The sequence below is a fragment of the Dromaius novaehollandiae genome, chromosome 1 (genome assembly GCF_036370855.1).
Source record: "Dromaius novaehollandiae isolate bDroNov1 chromosome 1, bDroNov1.hap1, whole genome shotgun sequence".
NCBI classification, from domain to species: domain Eukaryota; kingdom Metazoa; phylum Chordata; class Aves; order Casuariiformes; family Dromaiidae; genus Dromaius; species Dromaius novaehollandiae.
Genome location: NC_088098.1, coordinates 122,323,067 through 122,344,931, shown reverse-complemented (window position 1 = coordinate 122,344,931; position 21,865 = coordinate 122,323,067).

Sequence of the window (21,865 nt, the reverse complement as noted above, 5' to 3'; positions counted from 1 at the left end):
GTGTAACTAGGAAGGAACTGGAGCTGCTCTTTTAACTGTACCTCGAAGTCTGAATACAGGCAGTAATGCTGAAGCCAATCAGAAAAGCATGAAAGAGGGTAGACAGCTTAATCCAAGATCACCATGCCAAAATGCTGAAGAAAAAGAGGATGCCCTAGTAAAACTAGACTACTTTTGCCTGGCTCAAAACATCAAGTCATTTTTCCATTCCTTGGAGGGAAAGAGCAGGGAGTTCTGGCATTTCAGTTAAAATGCCCTTCTCACAAAGGAGTGGCTACCAATGCGAAAAGATGTTTGAAGCAAGCATGCCTGCAGGCACTGCTAAATCACTGCTTCCTCATCATGTTGCAGCACAGCATCAAGGACATTGAGGTGCTCCTGGATTACATTTGCCCCAATAAAGCTATTTTTCAAGACTTTCATTCTGCATCCACTTTTGCTAATGTGTTTTCATTTTTCTTCATTTGTTAGTCTAAGACCCATTATGGTCTGGAGAGTAAAACGAAAGAGGCCATTACGTGATTTTGGATAGTAGCCATGGCTCAGATGGAAATGCATATACTGGATACTTCCTACCACGGAATATCAGTAATAAAATTGCCAATGCCGCTGCTGTTCAGAGGCCGGTGGCATAGCACTGTCCCACATGTTGCTCACCCTCCCTTGTCCCTCTTGGGTATTCAGGCTTTTGCCTTTGCATTAGCAGCTCTCATCACTCAGCGTCCCTGGCACGGGAAAGCTCTCAGAAAGGAAAGCTCCTTTCCGCAAGGTCCCATTGGCTGCTGAGGAAAAGGGCGCCAGAGCTGTGCTTTGCAGCCCAGGTTTCCCAGCAGGATGCTGGAGGCTGATTTTGTGCCAGGAGTTCCCCCCATCCACCTGTGCCACCTGTACTTTGCCAGGTTGGACGGGGCTTTGCTTCCCACCTCGCAGCAGTGAGGTGTGAGGGGGAATGTGCAACCCAGGTGACCATGGAAGAGGGGAACAACTCTGCTGGTTTTCCACAACATTCCCCTATATTTTCTCTCCTTGCTTTTTTTTTTTTCCTCTCTTTCTGTAATTGACTGTTTTTAGCGACTACAACAGTTTATCCAACTGTAATAACAAAAAACTTGACTCTGAGAAGGTAGTATACAGAAAACAATCGACTGTATCCTCTGGGGGAAAATGGGGAAGGGCTGTAACAAAATTAAAGACATCACTTCCAGATTCCCCACTAAGCTGCAGACAGGGAGCTCTTGTGCAGCCGCATATCCAGAAGCACCGCTGAGGGTGAAGGGGCCTGAAGACAAGCACGCACAAGTCACGTTCTCCCTTTTTTCCCCACCCTTCCCATCTCCCTTACCCTGGGAACAGTTTGGGTGCCCAAGTGCCAAGGCCATGCCTGGCTCTCCTTCATTGATCTGCTCACTATACCAGTGATATTCACTATATCCAGCTGCTATTTTTTTCCATTTGAAACAGAAAAGAAGAATAAAAGTAATTTTTTTTCTCATACCTTAAATATTTTAACAGCCCCTGCCCCTCAGGCCCATAGCCCCAAGGTATTTGCTGTTTCCCTGCATTATTTGTTGCTGCATACTAATTCAATAAACCTGAGCTCCCATAAATTACCATACCACATGGAGAAGGCTAAGTTTAGCTCGTGCATATTTTAGACATCTGTCAAGATAAACTTGGACTGGAAGGAGTCTCTGGCATGCTTATCCATACTGAGAGTGGACAGTGACAGAAGCATTTCCTCTCCCTACTCTGTCTCTGACTAAATCATTCTAATATTATTAAGTTCACATAAAGTTTCTTGGTACAAGCCCTGGGGATCTGCTAGAGCACAGAGCATGGTTGGAAATTTGCCATGTGACTTCACAGCTATGAAGCATTGCCTACTATGTTTTCTCTTCCTTCAGCAGCTTGGATTTTGGTCACTTCCCATAGGACGTTAAAACCTGGTTGTGGCAAATATCCACCAAACAATGTCTTCTCCCCTTTAGCCAGGCCCTCGCTGAGTGGAGTTGAGAATTTTTGAGGGGGGGAGGATATAATAAACGTGCTAGAAAAGGCAATTCGAGCAGCCTTCTGTGTATTTCTGCTCAAAAATATGTAGGCCACCTTGTAAAGAGTTAAAAAGAGTGACATCATTCAAAAATGGAATGTCCTATTTTGGATAAAGAGAAGCATTTTGCAACAACTCCAAATGAAATTTTTCATTTCTCGCACGTGACTGGAAAAGAAAATCCAGTTTGACCTCAATATTTCCCTTTCCCTTTTCTTTATTGTAGTAACCAGACTTCAAAAATAATTATTCGCTTCTCACTCCTCCCATAACCATTCATGGCAATCTTTTACCTTTATGTGCAGTTTCTTCTTCAGATAGTTTAATGGTCTCAGGGGCAGGGGAAGAGCTAGCAGTTTGAAATCATTGTAAATACTGGCTGCTCCTTCTCCCCCTCCTGTTACAGTTTCTCTGAATCTACCATTGCACGATTTTTATGAACGCAGTTCGTTTAAAGAACGAGCATGTGCAGCACATAATAAAGAAGAAAAATCTCTGCTAACTGACATAGGAAAAATATTCTCAGACAATTCCTCTGTGTTTACATCCACTTACATTACCCTTTTTCTTCATAGCCTTTTCTGCCGCTGTGAGAGGCTGGACAGTCCTGTATAGTCCAGCTAATGCCTGATTGTTGAGGACCAAATTCCATCCCTGGCTTTGCTAGGTCTTCCCTTGTGCTGGTGAATAAGTTTTGTGAAGTTCTCTGTTTCTTAGCTTCTTCTTTTCTAAAATGAAAATGATAATGTCTGTCTGACGGAGTAAGAAAGGTTGCCATGATTGATTAATATTTCAAAAAGGCCCTCATAAATCTATAATCTCCCCACAGTATTACAATTCACTGCTACTGCTCTGTTCACCTAGTTAGTCTTTGAAACCCATTGTAGGCAGTTACCGTTTTCAGTTTGCAATAGAGGTATATTGAAAAGTACAGTAAAAGAAATAGAATTAGAACGTTAAATGTCAGGACTGTGGAGCTGAAAATGTTTAGCATCCTTTTCCTACCCCATCATAAGCATTTTTGTTCATATAGATCAAGCTAAGTGCCACATATGTGTCGTATGTGGTACACATCTGTTATACAGGTCTGATATAAGACATACATCTGATATAAGATTGAAGTTTCTAGTTTTAGTTTTCAGTCTTGGTGTTACTTTTAAAATCCCTCTGGAGGCACAGAAATAATTTTCCGTGTTTGGAAATGTTTTAGTCTGGAGCACTAGCTGGGAAATCTCTTGAAGTTTTCACGCTTAGATCTGTTTAGCTGTAATGTTCATAACTGGCACTGAGACCCTTGCTTTGCAAGTGCGTGAAAAACACAAGTCTGATCCTGCGAACAGCTGTGTTGGGCGAACACCGCGTTGCATGAATGCAGAGCTACTTTCACTCCCGCGTGGAACAGTCTGTGGGTTCTCCACCTTTGCAAATATTCAGAAATCAGCAGGCCAAGACCCTGAGCAGCCTGATCTAACTGTGAAGCTGGGTGGGACCAGGTGACCTCCAGAGGTGTCTTCCAAAGTAAATTATTCTTTGATTCTTAGCTCAAAATAAACAACTTTTGACATTAATTATCTCACCTTGGCTTTTTCCTTTTCTCTTGAACAATCTCAGAAGTAATTTATTGCTCCATGGGCTGGTGGGACTGCTTGGAGTAGCTCTCACTTCTGCAGTAGAATAAAGGGAACAAAATGAGGGAGACTTGCCAGGGAACGTGAAGCTTTCATGATGTAATTGAAAGGAAGGTGAATTTTATCTGACTTGACCCTTATTTAAATCATCCACTCTCATGCTCTGAAGTTTACAACCTTTCTTTTACTCCTACTGCAGAGTTACACCTGCTTCAGAGCCAGAGCTAGCATGATTCATCCTGGAGGATATTGCTGTGCGTAGTCATTTTCCTGATCTGTTGCCCTGCTGTGAGAAATTTGCAGTAAGAAGAAACTGGAAACAAACTTTACTTTGTTTTGGATTGTCCACTGCTGTCTAGGAGTGCTAAGTATTAGGAATCCATTTTTATTTACTTACTTGAAAGTGAATTGTACTGCCTGCCCATGGAGGCATAGGATGCAACTGAGGAAGATACTGCTTTTATGCAAGAAATGTCACAGGACTCAAAGTGCAATGTGTGTAGATGAGGTAGGTACAATGTGTGTGGATGAGTCAGGAGATCCTTGCTTCAGATGTGAGCTCGTCGAAGTGGCGTCTGCCTTTCTTGGCATGTCTTGCACAAACCTCTCATTCAAAGAATGCAAAAATATAATGATATGCTGAACAGCTCTGATGCGTGAACTGAGGCTGCCATCCACTGCAGAGCAGGACTCCCAAAGGGTTTCTTCTTTTCTTCCCTAGGCAGATAAGATATTTCTGCCTGCTTTGCTTGTCTTCTAAGGAGATGGTACACGTGACTGTCCACCCTGGAGGTGTGCTGCTCTCGCCAGTCAGGCATGCTGCAAGCCCTGCTCCAGAGCTGCCAGGCAGGGGCACAAGTTTGGTGCTCATTAAAAAGAGGCAAAGGGCAATTATGGTACAAATAGAATGCCTTATCACTGCTTGGATGCCTGTCAAGCCACCAGGCCATTGCTTTCTCTGAGGTTAGAGAAGGTGCAAGCCCAGCTCTCAGATCTGTGTTAGCTGCTCCGTCACTGCTTGTACATCAATCCTGGGCAGTACCTAAATAGGAAGAAAATTTGCCCCCAGATCTGAAGTCTGCAACTCAGAGTCTGCTTTGCAGTGCACAGGCTTGGAGCCTGGCCTGGAAGCCTCAGACATTGCGTTCAGTTTGTAATTAGTTTTAGCAATTAACCCAGCATCTTTGCACACTGCTGTACGTTCATCTCTTCCTGGGTCATCAGACTGGCACTATTTCTTTTAGTATTGTTTCCCTAAATGCAGCCCTATCCGCAGCTTAAACCTTGGCTTCTTTAATTAACTGACAGCTTTAATCCACACGTTACACTCTGCTTATCTGGAAACTGACTTTTACTTCTGATAAGCCGTGATCTAACTGGGCTCTTTCTGGCCATCGCTCTCAGCAGAAGCATGGAGCTGAGGCACCGCTTCATCCGGAGGGTTAACTAACAGAGAATATAACTGAGACTGCATTAATCCCTGGTGCTGACACACGGGGCTGGACGCAGCGGAGGCGGCGAGAAGTCCTTGGGGCCCTCTCCTCCCTCCCCCTCTCCCTTCATCCCATCAGGCGTGGGCACCCCGACCGCACCAAGCTGGAAGGAGCTGATGCAACATGAAAGGCTCTTGACATTTTAGCTTTCCTACCCCCTCAGATGCCTGTTTCTAGGCCTAAAATCAGAAGACAGCTTTATAGTAAGAAGTAAATACCTTGATCCCACTGAAATCCATATAGAGGAATTTGATGCAGGTTTGGCTAGTATATTCTGCATTCATTTGCCTTCTGATTTTTAACCTTCAGGAAGCTTTCCTATTCCCCTACAACCAGGAGAGTGACTGGCTGACTTTTGTTTAGTTAACATGCTTTCCAGGCATTTGTTCTTCTCCAGAAAAGCGTGTTTGCCAAAAAAACACCAAATGCCTTTCGGCTATTTTTCTGAAGTTTCTAAAGAAGTTTTTATATTGAAGTCAGGTGTAGGTTATGTCTGTCATTGACAGCTTTCTGCTATTGCAATGTTACCGAGATCTGGCAAATCATTTTGATGATTTAAATTCATGTTTCCAGTCACAGATATGTTCCCTTTCACTGGGGAGCAGGTGCAGGACACTGGTGAGGCAGCAGCTGGCTGGCGCTTTGGTCCAACCCAGCAAGCCACTCTTATATCCTACCTGCTACGTGCTCCAAAATCATACATGCCCATGAGGGGAGCCTGCCTGCTGTGCTGTGCTGGCATAGCCATGCATGGAAAGGATTCCTGTTCATGAAGGTCTGGCAACCGGCCCCTGGAAATGGGTCACTGGTAGTCGCTGTTTTGCCCTTTGGTAGAGCAGCACCTCCCCAGGCTGCTGCCTGTGTCAGGATCAGATTTCCTCTTTTTCCTTGATTACTTTGCCACTTTCTTAGCAGTTCAGGCTCCAGTATCTTTGCAGTGTGCCCATGAGCTGTTTCAAATGTTTTCTTTGGAGCAGGCAGCGAAGCCACAAAACTGGGGGCCTTGCTCACTTCCTTGCCCCTTTCCCTTCTGCTGCAGCCATTCACAGGCCTGAACTGCAGAAGCCCAGGAGAAAAATACCAGAGCTGTGAGGTTGCTTCGTGCTATCTGCTGTTATTTTGGATGCTGGGCTCCCAATATACTTTTCTACCTATTGGTGAGGATCAGGGGAAGCCACACAACATTTCTCTGGCATTTGACCAGCTCTCTCCCTCCTGCTTGGCTCTTCTTCCTTGAAAATGTAGGCCTTGGCTTTCTCATATCTTGAATTGCACGGGAGAATGCTCCAAGCTGCTTGTGACACTTGAGGATAACAATGCATTTAAATGCTGTGGTGTGTTAGGAACGGAGATCAGGTGTAGGGCTCGCTCTGTGTGAGGCAGATTTCCATTAGCTTCTGGGATGGCATCAGCAGAGGCAGCCAGCCGCCTGTAGCGCAGGCACAGGGGTGGAGATGGAGAGGTCAGGGCGGATGGCAGGGAGAGCACTGTGAGAAACTCATCACGCAAAGAGCTGCTTCGAAGGGAAGCGTTTTTTAAGGAATACAAATTGCTTGGCAATGGGGATTGAAAGGTGAAAAGCATCTTGCACATCCTGATGCTTTCTGTTGCTGAAACCTTGGTTCCTTTCCCTCCATCCTTGTTTCCTCATGATCAGTCAATCCTGGTGCCCTTTTGGCCATGCAGTATTACAATGTCAGCAGCACAGAGATCCTGAAATGCTGCTGAAGTCATTTCCATCTTGCAGTCCCTGACACAGAAACCTTGTTATCCCGGAGTCCCTGAGTTTATCTGCCTTCTCCTACTGGATTTTATTCCTATGGGAGTACAGATATTTTTATGAATGACACATGCTGTGGGAACTGGAGAAAGATTCACATACTTTCTGCCTCAATGGGTATGTCCTTATGGACAGCACACACACACAAGTCAGCCCCACTCAGAAAGTTGTATTAATATGTGTACTCTGACCAAGGCTGATCTTTGGGAGGGAAGCATCTATGCAGCTCAGCATGTAGGCAGGATGAGTCTATCTGTGCCTGCCTGCTTAGATAACCCGAAAAACAGAGATGAGCTCTTTGGCTCTCTTGAGAAGTCACAGGCAGGCTATGTATATGTATGCATAGCTATGCCAGGGACTGGGCTCTCTGTCTCCATTTTCTTGGCCAAAGAAAGACACTTCGGTTGTAGAAACCATTTCATTTTTTATTTATATCTTGGCAACCTTTAAGTCATGGTTTTAGTCAAATCTGATCAACAAAAGATAATTGGAAAATGAGAGGTCAGAGATTTAGTGTTGAAAGCTTTGATATTTTTTTAATTCTGATTTTTTTTCTCTAGATTGCTTTAGTGCAGAAACTCTGCACTGCTTTGCTTTAAATTTGAAGAGTTTTATTTGACCTAAAATGCACTCTTTTCAGTGAGTAGTCTATTCATTCCAAAACCAAAATGTATTGCAACTCCAGGCAGAACACCATTTGAACATTCGCACAGGGCCATGCCTGAACTTCTCTCTAGTGACCCCTCCCCTTCACTCTAGGTCTAACAAAATGATTCATCGTTAATTCACTGTACATGTGAACATGTTTTTCTCCTCCTTCCCACCCTCAGTTTAATAAATGAACAGGCCTTGCCCTGCCCCCCATTTAAATCAATGGAAAAACTCCTCAGATGGCACCTTGAGCACCCCACTGTTTGTGGCAGAGCTGTTGCTCTTCCGGAAACCAGGCAGAAGAGCATATTCCCACCGCAGGTGCCCGCTCTGTGCAAGCTCCTCAGGCTGTTTCACCATCTCTCAGAGTTGGCCTTTGATCAGGGTGCCTAAACTGAAGCTCCCTTCCAGCAAGGCACCAGTGCAGCCTCGCTCTTCCCTCGTCTCAGAAGGAAGGTGCATAGAAAAGGGAGATTTGGTCCCTTCCCCGGGCACCTTCCTCCATGCAGGCACCTAATCCTATGCAAATGCACCTCATGCAAGCTAGCGGCATGTTTATGAAAGGCGGTGCATCACACATCTCCACAAGTGCCAGACACCGATTCTCACTGTGCTGCAAAGCAAGCGGTGGTACCTTCTATCAGTGTCCAGGGCAGCAGGCGGCCTTTGCGGCTGGCAGCAGCATGGATTTTGTCCCCTGGCACTGAGACAGCCCTGGGCACAGGAGTGCAGGAGAGAAAGGAACAGTTGTGCACAAATGCCGGGCTCAAAGAATATAACTGAGACATTTTTGCTACCTTTGCTGACTGGCCTTTACCAGGACTGGTACTAGAAGTTTTCCTCCAGGTCCAGAGGGCAAAGTGCAGCTGATGAAGTTCAGTGGGATTGTGTTTACTGACTGGTACACATAGCAAAGGACAGGGGAGGTTGTTTTATTATGAGCTTCAAAGCTATCGTTTAGTTGCATGCATAAAATATCCATAAATGGAAGCAGTAGCAGACCAGGATTTAACAAGAAAGACACCAACAACCACAGCTCAATACTGTGCTGTAGCAAGCTCCCCGCAGGTGCTGCAGCCCTACGGGCCATAGGGGCACCCTGGGCATTACAGGCAGCAAGATGCCCACTGCGATGGTGCTGTGCTGCCTGTATGCACAGGGCAGAGGGATGCATGCTCCCTGTGGGAGCCTGGCTTGGCCTTGTAGTAGGCGGAAAAGTAGTGGCAAGGTATGAGCTGGCCAAGGGGCATTGCTTTTACCGAGCTCTGCCGAACTCCTCACGCTGATGCCGAGCTCTGGCACTCCTTCACCCTGCTGCAGAGCAGTGATTTGCCACAGCAGCTTCATCCGAAGGTGATTGCTATCCAAGGCTGCAAAGTCCGTCATCTATGAGGCAGCTCCACTTCAGGACTGATGAGGAGGTAGAGAAACTCATATGGCGAAGCAAGGGGGCCTGAGGGCATACTTGGTCGCTGCTGGCCTTCCCCATCTGCCCCAGTGTCTGCAGTTACCAACCTGGTAACAGGCTGTGTACCCAGCTCCACATCTAATAGGGTATTATTTCTGTTAGGCCATCCTTTCACCTGGGTTATCAAATAGATTTTTGTCTGTTAAATTGAACCTCATTTGTTGAAAACTTCATGCATATTGCCAAGTTTACTGATTGCTGGGTATACAATTGCATTCAAACACAATGCATTTTTCTAATGTAGACAAATCCACCAAATCACAGGAATTAAGAGAAGGGAAAAAAGCGCTCCTCTGTCACCTCTGTCTGTCTTCCTGGGTTCCTCCATCTCTCCAATTTCTCTTCCAGGATATTCTATTTTTTTCATTTGTCTCATCTTATTTTAAATCAACAAACTGAGTAAATAATTTGAAGTATTTTTAAGTGGATAGACTGCACATTAATTGCTGTAAAAGATTTGAGAACACAGACCCAGTCCTCCAAGGTACCTGTGATGGCAGGCATGCAAACGAATGGAGAAAATTAATAGCTAGATTGAGGGGATAAATGCAAAGAGTTGTGCCTCTCACTTTACATATAACTTTTTTATTGGGCCAAAAAGGAAAATGTGGAAAATAAAGAGGAAGCCTAAACAGTTTGTTAATGCAGAAAGAGACAGCCAAGACAGACAAATGTGGAAGAAAACACATTCCCTTTTATGAAAAGAACATCTTTAAAAAAATCATTTTTGAGGCATTTCTGCATGAGACAGCCATTTGGCTCCTACAGCTAGAATATGGGCCAGAAGTAATCAGGAATGGAGGGCAGAGGCAGCATACATAATGAGGGAGCCTGTATGTGGGCTCTTATCGTTTGGAGGCTAATAGATGATGAAGGCAGCTTAATCCATGCAAATATAGAATAATGACAACCCTGACTTTGTGCGTCATAAAAATAGAGGGAATAGGAAAAAGAGAGAGAGAGAAGTAAAAGCAACAGCATTTGAATCAACGTGCGTCATTAATGGATGAGGCTGGAGAGAGAGAAATAATCAATCCCAAGGCACAAGGGAGCGATGGCTGTTGCACACGTGCACACGAAAGCCTGCAGGAGGGGACAGGGAGAGGAAAGGATAGCAGAGCAGCGCTTTGCCAGGCACGGAGAGCCTCCGACCAGTTTGGTGCCAACCCAATTTCTTTGCCCGTGTGCCAAGCCCAGCAAGCTGCCACCTTCCTGCGAATGCCTTTCACCACTACGGAGGGCAAGAAGCTGCTCAGGGGAGTGCACCAGGCTCGCTGCAACGCCGGAACCCAATGCCAGTGGGTCAGCTCGGCTCAGCTCAGCATGGGGGCTCTGCCGAGGCCAGCGCTCGGTGCTGCAGAGACTAGCCTGGCTGATAAAAGCTCGCCTTTCCCCTCCATGGGGGAGCAAAGGCTGCGTGTCATGGACATCTGGTGAAAAGGCAGCTACTAAAGCCCTGCCATGGTAACGGTGAGATTAATTAATAACCGTTGGAACAAATTGCGAAGGGTTGTTTTGGATTTAGTCATCACTAGAAAATTTTAATTAGCGATGGGGTATTTTTTCCCAGAGATACGTGCTATGTGCGAAATGCTACTGTCCAGTGGGCAAAAGGTGGCAGGAGATGAGAGGGGATGACTGCAGAGGCCCCTCTGATGTTATGGGCTATGGCATTACAGACTATGCATCTGTGCGGGATGTGAGCACTTCTGTCATGTCCAGTCCCCCAAGAAGGGCCTCCACACAGAGGTGTCTGAGCCAAACTTTGAATGTAAGAGCTACTTTACCAATGGAGAACACTTCCAGTGCAATCTGCAGTCATCTCGTCTTTGGCCTACTCCTTACCCTTCCTTAATTCTTGTTAATCCACTCCTCCACTAATTACTTGAGATGGGGCTGGATAAAAAAATGTATTCTTGGAGGCCAGAGAGATGAGATCCACAGCATTTTTCTTGTCTGGAATCTCAGTTATTTTTATCAGGAAATATGTTGAGTTAGTCAGGTCAGATCTATTTTTGGTAACCTCCCTGTTGCATTTTATACCATTTTCTATTAAACTCTATGTCTTTCATTATATCTTCCTTCAAATTAGTCAAATGCCTGTCATGCTGCTGAGGTTAAGCTAACAGATCGATTATTGCCTAGATTAATTTCCCTCCCCCGTGCTGTCTTTGAAATGTGCGTGGTCTGAGCTGTTTTCCAGAGTTGCGGTACCTGCTTGCTTGGACATAGCCATTGGAAAGCCTCGCTGCCAGACATGTCATGTCAAGAGCCCGCTCTTTTTGTGATTGGGGTTTATTGGCCAGCTGAACACATGGATTTCCTTTGCTTCTTCCTCAGGTGATGAACAGTGCCTCTCCATACAGGCAGCCCCATTAAACTTTGTGTCTTTGCCACGTGCTCCACCACATCACCCTTACTGAAAATAGGCAAAATAACCACTTAGGTCCTTGTGTCCTGTGTTACCTTCCACTCAACCCATCCTCATGGAGCAGTAGGCATACTTCCTTCCTCATTCTTTTCTTCTATATAGTGAAGTCAGATTTATTACTTTAGTTCCTTCCAACTCACTGCAGCTTTTGCCATTTCCAGCCTTACTCCCACATCGTTTAACTTCCCAGCTTTGTCTTGCTTTGCTAGAAAGAAAAATCAGTCCCGTGGCAGCTGGAAGGCAAGACCAGACCTGAAAGACGTCTGATCCTGGTTCTCATCTCTCTGTGAGAGTAGCATGAGTGTCAGATGCATAGAAGAAAGTGTGCTTCTCATGGAAAATTATGACTAATTTATTCAGTGGGGAGCTTTTTCTCAACTTTGTTAGTTTGGTTCTGGTCCATGTTATTCCTTTACCTTTGACCTTGCTATCTTGTTTTCCCAAAGTCTTACTGGGGTCTTAGAGGCCTTTTAAAACTCTGCTTGGCATTGCCGTGTGTTCTTCTTTAGTTACTCTTTGTTCACCTGGTGAAAGAACTCAAATGGTGCAGAGAAGAACGAATCCCCTTATTGAAGCTCTGCCAGTTTATTTATGTAACATTAGTATACAGTGTTAATACCTATATATTTAATTACCTTTTCATCCAGTTTTCCTGAAGCTGGAATAAGATTCACTAAGCTATGCAGTCACACCAGCATCCTTTTTAAAGATAAGTGCAAGATACTTTTTTCCCTTTTCAGTTCCCTGATAAAATAACACATTTTAATGAGAGATTGCATATTTCATTATCAGCTTAGCTGTTAATTTTTTTTGTTCCTTTGCAACACTTAAATGTACTCCATTTTTTCATAGGTCCAATTTGTAGAAGTAAGAAGGTATCCAGTTCCTTGAGGAGGGTGAGAAGCCTTTTAGAAGTTTGGGTCCTAGCAACTTGCTATTTGATATATTGATTTGGGACAGTTGCTTTCTTTTTATGCATCAATTCTTGATAAAGCCTCAGATTTTTTAACCTGAAAGTCATATATCTGGCATGCAAATCTCTCTCCAAACATCCTCTGCAACAACCCAAAGAGATCCTTCTCTCTGCAGTGTCCTTACCCTTTTAAATTGCTCAGTCAGCTCATTTAGAGACGTGTAGTTCAGCATCTCTCTGCAAGCTTCAAGTTTCACTTTTGCCTGAAATGTTCTTGTTTGCTTTAATATCTTCAGCACTTGCCTATTCTGGACCCTTCTCAGCCATCATAATTTTTATATCACATTTCACTTGACACGTCTCTCCATTGGCATTATTTACTGTAGGTCACTATACTGAGAAGGGTTTTTTGGCTCAGACTTCCTATTAACTCTCCCAGGGTTTTAGGAGGTGCTAGTTATCATGGGTGTCATGAACTGAAAGCTGAGCTGCAACAGGGGCTGGAGGTAGCCAGAGCACCTCCAGTGTGCCCTGCTTCCTTCTAAACATCGAGCGAAACAGCCGAGCCCCCTGCTCTGCCCGGCACGGGGTCTGTGACTTGAGAGCAGACTAGAGTATAAGAATAGCATTTGCTCTAATGCCTTTCTGTTCTTTCTACTAATCTGAATAATCAGAGAGCTGGGGAGGAAACAGAAACCAGAGAGTTACCTGGAGACATTGATGCCAGTCATTCCCACTGGACTTTGCTAATATGAAACATTGCATTGCCTGTCCCATTATGCTACCACAGCTTCAAAGGGAACAGTGATTAAAATAATGATAAAATCTGCTACATAAACAAGTTAAATTCACTATCTAGGACTTGCACTGCAAAATCCTTTTTCTGCAGTACTCTCTAACACTACCTCTGAGTTTTTCAACACTGGCTGAGCTTTCTGCGATGTCCACTGAAAGGTGGATATTCAGCTACAGATGCGCAGATGCCATTCTGTTTTTCAGTGCCGTATTACCTGTGACAAGCTAAGATAACAGATAGAAATGCACGGGCCCTGGATTCTGTCTTGCTGTTTGTGTCTGGGAGCTGTCATTTGGTGTACGGTAAAATTGCAAGGTACTGGAAGCTATTTTAGACAGGAAGGTGCGTCAGTAACCCAGCCAGACTGCCTGCCTTATCACTGACAGCTGCAGGTGCTTCTGAAATGAGGAATCACGTTTGTTGCACCAGTTCTCTTTTGCGAATACCCAGTCAGGGTAGAAGAAGTACTAAAAATCTTAGATCATTTCGACTGACTGGTACCGGACAGATAAATAACTCTGTACAACGACACTATCAAGTCTCTGCACCATTCAGCTTGAACTCTAAACACTATCGTCTCACAAAATAAGTGCCCGAGTTCATTTCTCTGAAATGGGGTTGGTATATAATGCGAAGTTGCTTTGCTTTTCTATGGTGCTGAAGCCGAGAGATAACTATCTTGTCACCTCTCTGTGTTTCTCTTACCCCTTTACTTTCTTACAAAGGAGATCACCAAAGGCTTGGGAAGATTGCTTTTCTGGGAAGGAGACAGTGCCAAGTTCATCACTGCTGGATCCTTCTGTTGGGAGCAGGCTGCAGATGGACTGACAGAGTAATGAGGATCTCAGCAGCATGCATGTTTTTCCAGGTCTTTAATGCTGGGGTTGTAGGACTCGGTGGGGGACTGAGTTTCTCCACTCTTTTTCCTCATGATTTTCTCTCTTGTCCCATTGCATTTCTCTTGGGAAAGGCTACGAGGCCAGAACACGTGCTGAGGGCTGAGCACACTGACAGGGACCCACATGCTAACTCTGGCCATTGTAAATTGCTCTACTCTTCCCTTCCTTCACTATCTGCAAAACAAGAATCATAATTCTCACATTTATGAAAGGCTTGATTAAGTTATCCCTATCCCATGGTTTAAAATGCAACACTCTGCTAACAAGCTAAGGAAATGATTATGGTCTACTTGGCTGTCCAGAAGTGATTCCACTTTCCCTGGCCTGGCCTTTGTGTGAAGCCATTATTGTGTAGTCTTGCTCTTTCTGCTCTGGTCAAAGATGCTAGAGTTCAGACCCCCCTGCTCTGGGCTGGCCGCAAACCTCTCCTCTCCGCTCTCTTCTGCTGCAGAGAAGCAGATTACTTTTCCTTTTTTGTGACAATCCAGAAACTTCCCCTTTTTTGCTGGTTTTACCATTTTGCCTCAGTGTGATGTGTTCACCTGGTCTTCAGGTAATAGAGGACTTGTTTCATTGGAAAGCTCTTTGTTTCAGTTAGCTGCTTTTCATTCACATTTGCATGTGGAAAGAAATCCTCACAGCATTCACAAGTGATAAGAGGAGTCGCCTTCCAAAGAGAGCCTTCAGGTAATTTAAGGTGAATGGTGAAGGCAGATGAATGGTGAAGGCAGAAGGTTCCCTCCTATCACATTAGGTCACACTGAGGTTTATTTTAGTTTCTGTAGTGTAGAAAGTGGGTTTGGTTCTGTGTAATTGCTACAATAGACTGAGGTTTGGGCTTTCTGGTTTTATAAAAGAAAAATATAGTTTCCTTTAGTAGGAAAACAAGCTGCGCTGGAATGCAGGCTGGTACTGCTTGAGGGATGAGCAATAAAGTGACTCTGAGAGCAATCCCTCCAACTTCTGCAGTATAAAGTCACGCTGGTTCTGGTTTATAATATATCCTTATTTTTTCACTAGGAAATGGATTTAACAGGCAGAACTGGCTAAAATGCAAACCCAAGAAGGTCCCACACAGGAATGTCACTTGCCCAACCTGTGCTGGCTCCATGCTACAAAGTGGGCATCAAGCTCTTCCCACCACTGCTGTACTCCGCCCCTGCATCCACCACTGCAGCAAGGGACAGGGTGCTGGGAGTCCCCCATGCCCCACTCTGCCCAGCTGGCCAGGCAGCAGAAGTGCCCACTGGAAGCCATGTGTCATGGAGAGGCATCCGCTGGCCCTACCTGAGAAGGGAGAAAGTTAGCTTTCCTGCCACAGCAAACACAGAAAAAAAAGCAGGAGGAGCGCTTCTCTTCTTTTCTGAAATGGTGTTGGGCATGGTCTAATGAGAGCCACGGAAAAGAAAAGGACAGGAGTGAAGGTAATCATGTCTGCAGTAGGGGCAGGAAAATCACTCTGATATTTCCAGCTGAGACTTTGGCTCTCAAAAATCCAATCTCTGAAAAAGCCATCCAAGTTTTCACTGAAGTCATGGGTCACGCTCAACCAGAGCATTTGGAAATGGTTATTCACTTCGCTAGACACATTCACTCAGGCTAAAGTGTTCAAAACAGCTGCCTGCTCTTTACCTTAATACTCAATCATTTGTGCTTTAATTTTCAGGCCTGTTGGTGAGCCTGTATGGGTCCCCTACACGGTAGCAATGTACTGTTGCTACAACAAAGATGTACAACAGCAACAACAACATTGTAACCCACCATGAGGGATTTTTGACCCAAAGACTCCTGTGAACTTCTCCAGTGTTTGCATATTGGGCTGAATATGCTGTCTATTGCCTGTATGTAGTATTCCATGGGAAAAGCTAAAGCCTAAAAGAGAGAGCAAGAGAGAAAGAAGAATCCTATTATAGTTTTACAGGTCTAATCTGCAAAAGCAGAGCAGGAACAATTTTTAATTTTATAAGTACCCACTTTTTAACCTTATTCAGTGGTATTACCCTTTTCCACAATCAAATATTAGTTCAAAATATCTTGAGCTTAACACCTTAATACACAAAGCTTCTTAGAAATAGAAATAAAATAAATAATCTCACACAGTAGTGTGTCAGACCAAAAGAGCCTATGAATACATGGCTAATTCTAAGCAAAAGAGATTTCAAATGTAAGGTACATACATTTATGAAGCTATTATCCTCCTTCCTCAAAAACTGTTCTTAGTTGTGTTTTTAACCCAGCCAAGCAGAAGTGACTGGGTGTTTGTTTGAGGGGGGTCTTTCCCTGCAAGGTGAGATAGAGAATATTCCTCTGATTTCGACCAGCATAAGGCTATAGATCTCCTATTCAAAACAGCAGTATTACATGGTTTTACCCTAATTTTACACCACTTTCACAATGTTGAGTATTTATCCTCCATTTTTCCAGGCTCCTGATATGAATTTTCTTTTTATAAGGTAATTAATCTGAAACAAAGTGAATCCTGCTCTAAGCTCTAGAAGAGAGATAATAAGAGCTCTGGGAGCTTTTCAGGGAGTAATTTAATGGACATAGTGGGACTTTTATTGGGGCATCTGCCACCAGGGCTAAGTAAGAGTGTCTGCTCCCAAATATCTCTTAAAATTTAACTGCAATTTTTTTTTCTAATCAACTAATGAGTTTGTTTTCTCTTTCAGAGAAGTCACTGGAAATAAAACTCTCTCTGTGTCACATGTGATGCTTTGATTCGCAACCAGATACAGACCTTCAGTTGTACCTATACAAGACTGAAACTACCACCCCAGCAATGCCTGGTGTAAAGGGCGCTTGTCTCCTCCAGCACCCTTTCAAGCCTGTTGGGGCTCACATAAAACTACATGCATCTGCCAGGCTCCTCGAGCAGCTCTTCCCCAGCTCTGGGAAATGCTTGTGTATGCATGTAGAATGGCAAAAAACACTAGGCAGCACTATTACAGATGGGCTATATCTGTATAACTGCAATCATGATGGCCACAGTCTTGCTTTGAGGGGGTTTGAACAAGATGACCTCCATGGTCCCATTCAACCAATGCTCCTACAATTCTGTCACTCCAAAGATGCCTTATTGTGTGGCTTGTCTTTAGCCCCTTGTGGATTTTTTCATGCACAGAAATGTTGCAGCCCAAAGGGAAGATTTAATAGGGAAAATGATTGTTTTTGACATTTTTCAGTGTGTCCTAATGCTGATGGTGGGGAGTAGCTCTGTCTTTTTAAGATGACAGAGAGGGAAACTAACAGCAGTACCATTAGTTTGTTTCATTTTGCAGAGGAGTCATTTGAAACTGCTAGCACCTCATACACAGCCATGAAATATGGCAACCATAAATCCAGATTCTGCCTTCTGTGATGGTCCTTGAATTGTGTGCCTGTTTGAAACTGCGTATCAGCAAAGGCTTGCCTGGAGATAACAAGTGTACCGTGCACTCAACTGATTGGCGTGAGATAATGAAGAGCCAGAGCATGCATGTGCTCCACAAGAATCAAATTTCATTACGGAAACTTTGTAGTTGTTGGTTTTAAATAATCCCCAACTAGGCCTGTCCTCTCTTTATCCCCATCTGTTTCATATCTGTAGTTAAGAAATAAAACGGTCCATGCTGGGAAGGAGGGGAGAAAGACTCGCACCCTGTTACTCACTTGCAAACCCAGCGTACTCCAAATCCCTGGCTTTGTCTTCACTTCACCTTCACCATTTTTTTTTAACTTCTCATGTAAACTCATTAACATCACTTTTCCATCTGACCCACTTAGAGATCTGCGTCACCGGTGATGTTTCAGCACTGAGCAATCTTTTCTCTTTTCCCCTCCCATATCGTTGGGTTTGTACCCTGGGGGGGGGTGGGGGGTGGGGACTGGTGCAGATGCGTGTCCACTGAAAGACACTGCCTTTGCGTGTGCGGATATCTGTATACGTCTACAAATGTCTGAGCAGCCTTAGCTTTGCAAGAATTGTCTAAAATGAAGTGCAGCACATTTGTGTCAACACCTAATAGAGCCCTTTCCACCTCTCGCATCTGCTGTGGCGAGTCTATGATTCTGTTGCAATGCCTGCTCTGCACAGTCAAACAATGCTGCTTTTTTTACACTGACAACCTATAATACTGTTGGTGCTGGGGAGAAGTGATAAAGGTAACATTTCACATTGCCAGTCAGAAACTGCCTCTTAGGATAACTTGGCAAAAAAAGGAAGGAAAAAAACACAAAGCAGAGTGCGCAATTGTTAGCAGTGATGACGTCCATAGTCACATAATCTCTCCTGAGCTATGTTTTGAGCAGGATTGGGTGACAGTGTTTGAAGGAAAGTAAGAACCAGCCCCTGAAGGGAGGCTGGAGTCCTATTAATACAGGCCATCATCCTCAAAGATAGAACATTACTCTGCAAATTATACATGAAAAGAAAAATATTTCTAAGGCACTAGCTTGCTGTAAAAGATGATCAGCAAGCATGCAATTTTATGTGGCAAAAACCATGCTGCTAGTGAGGGGACCACAGGGCAGAGAGGCCCCAAAGCCATTATGTTCCCCTGGCTTCCAGACCTGCTCAGCTTGAAAATAGGAGAAGGTAATGCGCAGGAGGAGAGGTTTGGCTCCTGCTGCCAGCTCGGCAAATCTGCCCTAGGCTCTGACAAGCAATCTGGGCTCTTTCCATCTCCTGCATTATCACCTATAATGGAGGAGCAGCTGGCCAAATTAGCCCCTCTGGCTGCAGTTTTGCAATGCAAAGTGTTCAGCAGCAATACGTGCCAGAAGTATTCTGACCACTCCTGCCCGACCTGCAGCGCTTGTACCTGCTCTGCAAGGGGACACCCCTCAGGTGCTTGTCAGGCCATGCTGTGAGCCAGAGAAGAGGACTCCTCACTGAACTTTTATTTGCAAATTTTATTTTTGCTTTTTTGCTTTTTTTTTTTTTTTAGTTGGATTGGCTCCCTGAGGCTCCATAAACATGGCTCTATAAAGAGTGGTGCTGGCACGAGTTAGGAGTGCTGCATTACAGCGTGGAGATGGGGACGCATGTTGGAGAGGGTTTGTGTGAGGACTAGCAGGGAACATTTTGTATGGAGAAGCCACTGTGGCAGCCAGACTGGTGCTAGCAGTAGTGGCCTCTGAGCTTCACCTTACACTGCTTGTGTGCCAAGCCACAGCTGACGGGACTAGGAAAGCCTTTATTAATGCCCAGCTCTCTTGGGACTGATTGCTAAACTGGGACTGTGTGCAGAGAGGCTTGGACACCCAGTTCCCTCTTGTACCTGCTGACATGCTCCCCATGGAGAGCTGGAGCCAAAATTCCCTTGTGCTGAGTTTAGTGCTGGGAAAATCTCTTATGTGACTGATATCGGCCTCTGAGCCTGTGTCCTGAGTCTTGGTGCCTCAGTACGTGCCACAAGGAGCTCTTCTCCAGCTGCCTGTCGTGTGGGATCCAGACAGGTCCTTCAGCCTCAGGGCTTCTTTCGAGGTACCTGAAGCAGGTCCATTTGCTGTCTTTTGGAAATCCCACATACAGGTGCTTCATTTTCTCTTAGAAGAACTCTACTGGAAGCTAAAAAAGTTTGGTTTAAACTGACATGTTGGTTTTATGGCACATTGTAATTTTCCCCATGGCTTGCTTCCAGCTAAGTCATCAATACCGACAGTAACTTGTGTGCATTCGTGTTCCTCAGGAGCTGACAGCTGCATGTTTCCTCCTTTGGCTAACCTCCCCTTGTGCTCCTTATGCACTGCAAACCCTTCTCTCTGAACTGGTGTAATCATGAAGTGTATCGCCCTTCCCAGCAGAGCTCGGTTTGGCATTTGCAGAAAGCAAGCTGCCTTATTCCTATCCCATCATTGCACCTCTCCCTGCATAGCAGGGCTCACCTCACTTGCCAAACCATACCAGGTACAACAACTTATTTCCAAAAGCAGTCTCATTTTACTTGGACATTACATAACTTTGTTAATGAAATTTTGCCCCAGCCAGCAAGCATAGGAAAGCCATTTACACTGAATTGCTTTTTCTGGTAGCCCTCTCTCTCTTCACTCAGCTAGCTTTATTCCCACAAGTAACCTGCCTGCTGAAGGAAGGGCAGCAGAAATAGGCCCAAAGCCCAGACTCCTCTACATTATAAAATCATCTAGGAGCTTTTTTGTTGCTGTAAAATATGCTGTGCTGTCTATGTGCTGAGTCCTCATAGAGAAACTACCAAGTAGCACAACAGTCTGGAGGATCTGAAAGTTCGCTGATGGGCGTTGGGAGGAAGGGTTGTTTTTTTGGTTTGGTTGGGTTTTTTGTTTTTGTTTTGTTTTGTTTTTTCTTTTTGGAATAGAGCATTTAACAAATGATTTCAGCCCCAGGAAGCCAGAGCTCCTCTTGCCTCTTAGCTGCTATGCCCTTTCTTTGATCCTCCTTTGGTCCTCCTTCAATGCTTGAGGCCACAGGAGAAGCACCGATCAGCTCATTTTAGGCTCAGAAGTAAGAATGAAGTTTCAGAGGGAGGCTGCAGGCTATTGATCCAGTAAGATTTGAATGAACATGATATTTGATCTGTAATTATATAGCAGAAGACGCTCTGCAGGGTAGGCAAAGTCAGCATTTTGAATCGGATGTAGTGTGCTCTTTTCCTGTTACTGTAAATTAGCTGCAAATGCACCTTTACATCTCATCTTACAGTGCCTACTATCAGCCATGTCTTACTTCACCAGGTGGGCAAAATACCAGTACTGAGCATAAATAAACAAAAAAGGGGGCAAATCTTGCTGCTTCTCCGTTTGTGCTCTTCTCATGTTCAGTCCTAAAAATCATTCTGCTTTCTTCCTGGCTAGTTTTCACTAGATTGGAAGAGTTAGTTCTGTGCTGCAGAGCTGCTTTATAAAGCTACAGTTTAATTTACAAGTTAATTTATACAAGTTATGCATCTCTCCCTCTCTTCCACTAGAAGAAAGCTGCTGGATCCCACCTCCTGCAGTGGAGTAATGGCTGTACACATAAACAAGGAAACACATAAACAAGGAAATTACAACTGGCCTCCAATGCAAAAGGCAGTGTACAGGAGATGCAAGCAGGGGCGGGCTACAAAGAAGGAATTTAGAAACACTACAGGGCATGTAGGGATCGTGTTAGGAAAGCCAAAGCTCACCTAGAGTTGTTGCTTATAAGGGATGTCAAGGACAAGAAGAAGAGCCTCTACCACTGTGTTAGTAATAAAAGGCTGAACAAGGAAAATGCAGGCCTGTTGCTGAATGGGGCAGGCAATTCAGCGACACTGGACACAGAGAAGGCTGAGATGCTCATTGCCTTCTTTGCCTCAATCTTCACCAAGAAGGTCTCCCAGGCCTCTGTGCTTCGAGAAGGGATTCAAGGAGGAGAAGAATGACCAGCTGTGGATGAGGACTGAATCAGGGATTACAGCACACACATGGGACCCATTGGGCTTAACCCAAGGGTGATGTGCTTGCATGGCTGTTGTCTGTCATGTTTGAAAAGTTGTGGAGGTCAGGGGTCAAGAGAAAGTCAAATGTTTCACCCATCTTCAGAATAGGCCATAAAGATGATCCAGGAAACTGTGGACGAGTCAGCCTCACCTCAGTTCCTGGAAAAATCATGGAGTGAGTCCTCTTGGAGCGTGTTTCTGGACACATGAAGAAGAAGCTGATTGGGAACAGTCAGCATGGATTGACCAGGAGTAAATCACACCTGACCTACCTTATTGCCTTCTATGTTAAAATGTCTGGAGTGCTGGGTGAGGAAAGAGCAACAGATGTCATT